Genomic DNA, 3,997 nt, shown 5'->3' on the forward strand with positions numbered 1-3,997 from the left:
GGCAGGGGTCTGGGGGCCGCCTTGAAAGGGGGGGGGGGGGGCGATTCCCCAGAAACTCCTGGATTTTACAGATTTTTTAGGGCTTAAAATATGTCTCCTATGTAGTCATTTTTATTATTTTCTGTCATTTTTAATAAGGTGAAATTAATAAAATAACGCAAATTTTAAGGGTTTTTGGAAAAAGTAGCCGTTCTCCCACTAAAAGTAATTCAATAAATCAAAAGATTTTGTCAGACATTTATTTCTCTGAGAGTGGAGGAAATTATGGATTCTTTTATCGTATATATTTCTCTAAACAAGAGACCACGATTTACTTTAAACTTGAAAATTTTAGGGGGGCTCGCGCCGGTTGCCCCCCACCCCACCCACTATATCCGCCAATGCATTTATGTATGTGCTCTTGCGATTGACCTTTTTGCACTCACAATGATTGCATTAATATTTAATTATTTTTCATACCTTTTTTTTTTATAATAACCAGACACGATTACCTATTATAAGAAATTGATATGATTATACAGCATAGTGCACCAAATATGTTTAAATAACAACTTTATATTTAATATCAGTGGAAAGATTTCCACCCATTCGACCCATGGATTGATTGTATCTTGTTTAACGTCTCTCTCGAGAATTTTTTACTCATATGGAGACGTTACCAAGACCGGTGAACGGCTTTAAATTTAGGCCTTTGCTCGGCGCTTACGGCCATTGAGCAGTGAGGGTTCTTTAGCGTGCCACATCTACTGTGACACTGGGCATCCGTTTTGATGGTCATCTCCGAGGACCAGTGACATTCACACCTGATGCTGAGCGTTTGGCAGTATATATGCACTGAGTGTGTGTAACGGGGGGGGGGGGGGGGGGGGGGGGTTAGAAAATGAGAAATTCAAACACATTGATTAAAGTTATAAAATTGGTATTTTATTTTCATTTAGAAATGTTTACTGATTTTGATATATCAAAAACTTAGAATAATCAACAATGACACTTCCTCTATATTTATACAATATTATTGTCTTTAAAAAAGACATGTAATACATGAGTACATGTACTTGTTTTCCATTAAATTCACACTTTAGTATGTTGCACAATATATCCATTGCTCTGGGCTCACAAATACATTATTGATTCTATCCAAGTCCCACATTTTGCAGAAGTTCTTGAATTTTCTCTGTAACCTGTGAAGTTGTGGGGTCCAGGGGATATGACATCATCAATGTAAATGAAGTACCTGTTATAAAAAATATATTCTGTATATTCAAATATTGAAAAAAAGATGAATATCTAATATACTAAGAATTGTCTTTATAAATGTCTGGTGTTAAAATGAAAAATTCTATCTTACTAAGATAGAAAATATTGTACCTTTCTTGCTGATTTTCATGGCAAATTGCTGTTGAAGTTGTTGGCTGGAAGCCCATTTCAACTTGCACTTGTCCTTAGGATGATGCTTAGAAAAAAAATCATCATAATTAATATTTGCACAGTCAGTATTAATCATTAATTATACTGTGTCAGACAATGTCAATTTTAAAATCGTGTGTCTCAATGCATGTTTAGTGAACTTTAAAATGCTGATATATTGAAAATTACACACATAACATGTATTTTATTATGTTAATTTTTAAAATCTTGTCTGAAATCAGTATTACATATGTAACACTACATGTATGTTAAATGTGTGCAGTGCAGCAATGTGAACTCTTGCAGTAGTAGTACATCTGCATGATTGCTATTTATTTCATATTGTTATAGTTACCTTCTATTTAAACTGTACATACCCTCCCACCCCCGGGTCCTTAATGAGGTGAATAAACATCATAATTATCATATTACAATATGAGATGACAGATATGTTTTCATAAACTGCCAGTTCATTCTAATAATATCAAAACAAGTCAACTCTAGATTTATCAGACCTGTCTCCTTTACGGAGTGTGGGTCAAGAGAAGGACATCCATATCTTATTTTCATACAATACATTTATTTGCCTATGAGGGGGGGCTTGTGATTTTACAAATATTTTAAATAAAGTTTTGTAGACCTACATGCTTGCATGAAACATGAAACCCCAGATTTGAGATATCTCTTAGGTCAATGAAATTTCAAGATACTAGAAGTACTATCATTTATACCAAAATAGAATTTTAGTGCAACACCCCCCCCCCCCCCAAAATTGTGAGAGCCCTATTTTTTTTTCAAATCTGGCATATACATGACATCCATTTACAATTACATGCACATGTAGGAGTTATATTTTGGGCACATATGGAATACATAAATGCACAAAAAATGAAACAGCTCCAAATTGTGCGTTTATAGATGTTATTATAAAATCGCGTTGTGAAATAGCAGAGGAAAAGTGGGTTGAATACAAATTCAATTTGTCATTTTTTTCACTTACCAAACGAAATTATAATTTCGTTGTCCACGTTGAATGCATCCATCGAATTCCTCTTCTCAGAAGAAACTTTGTTTAAACTCTCAATGACTACATAAACAGTATTGAAACTCGCAGCACTCGGACACCACGATCACGCTACATCAACAACTTTGTTTACGTAGCGCAGCTATGCATGGTGGTGAATTTCGTGAGGTAAAAAGTGCCATTCTGCACGGACGAAACATTTAGTCCACTATTATTACATTGACGTATTCCTAATCTAAACTATGGCCAAATTTCTATATCTTTCGTCGAGACGACCCTCTCAATCATCGATTCAGTCACAGCAACTTGTACTTTCGGAACCCCTTTTTGTTTTTCAACTACTCTATGGCGATGTACGGAATTCCGAAAAATAATTTCACGTGAAAATACACGATTTTTACTGATCACGTGGTTGCTATCGGTCTCTACCTTAACATCAAAAATAAAAAACAAAATCTCAAAAATCGTGAACCAGTCCCTTTAAGGAGTTTTAAGAGCTATTATCTAATGTTGAATGCATTTGTCATACTTTTAGAAATCTTCGTGTTCTCACTTCGGCACGTGGTTTCCTGACTACGAGAAAGGTGTTGACAAACAATATTTTGGGAGCCGGATTATGTAAATGCAAAGTATATCCTGTATAAAAATAGTTGAATCCACTTATTTACAAGTGATTTGTCATTGGTCAAATGTTGTTTGACGTGTTTCATCAACCGGAACTCCTCGAATGTCCCGCGCACTCGACATAGATCTCGGATGTAATACGATGGCATCCATGAGTGAATTTGATGCATTGCCAGTTCATAATGCATCAAATTCAATCATGGATGCCATCGTATTACATCCGAGATCTATGTCGAGTGCGCGAGACATTCGAGGAGTTCCGATTGCGTGTTTCATGCCTATTGTTAAGCCGTTCTTTATGCACTGATTCTGACTACGGATTACTCAGTTTACTTGATTAAGATATATGGCTCAAGGTAGGTGTGACTGGTCGACAGGGGATACTTACTCCTCCCATAGTCACCTGATCCCACCTCTGGTATATCCAGGGGTCTGTGTTTGCTCAACTTCCTTATTAGGATTTATGAGATTGATCCCAGTTCGTTATCTTCCCCTTTTCATTTCTTTAACAAAAGAATCCCGTGGGGATTCGGGTTAGAATAGGTCCTCAGTAACCCCTGCTTGTCGTAAGAGGAGACTAAATGGGACGGTCCTTCAGACGAGACCGGAAAAACCGAGGTCACGTTTCACACCAGGTGTGGCACGATAAAGATCCCTCCCTGCTCAAAGGTCGTAAGCGCCGAGCATAGGCCTAAATTTTGCAGTCCTTCACCGGCAATGGTGACGTCTCCATATGAGTGAAATATTCTCGAGAGGGGCGTTAACCACAGTGACTATACAATTAATCTTTAACAAAAGACCGTAAATTTCAATCGATCAAACATCGTGCCCATGCCCTAGTCAGCCACACTATCCATTTCGACTAAAATGAAAAGTGTGACTTCTTGTACTTGCTGGTCACTGAATAGAATATAAAATCATGGTTCATTTTCTCTCGCTTCA

At 36.9% G+C, this 3,997-nt stretch overlaps 1 long non-coding RNA gene across 1 annotated transcript; it reads right to left on the bottom strand.

Moving 5' to 3' along the window:
- Positions 1-902: 902 nt before the first annotated feature.
- On the bottom strand, positions 903-1,970 carry LOC130046677 (uncharacterized). The gene is made up of 2 exons (XR_008795681.1): positions 1,369-1,970; positions 903-1,234 (listed from the first exon to the last, which is right to left on the bottom strand). It is a non-coding gene; the product is annotated as an uncharacterized LOC130046677 (long non-coding RNA).
- Positions 1,971-3,997: the final 2,027 nt, after the last annotated feature.

The sequence above is a fragment of the Ostrea edulis genome, chromosome 5 (assembly GCF_947568905.1).
Source record: "Ostrea edulis chromosome 5, xbOstEdul1.1, whole genome shotgun sequence".
Lineage (NCBI taxonomy): Eukaryota > Metazoa > Mollusca > Bivalvia > Ostreida > Ostreidae > Ostrea > Ostrea edulis.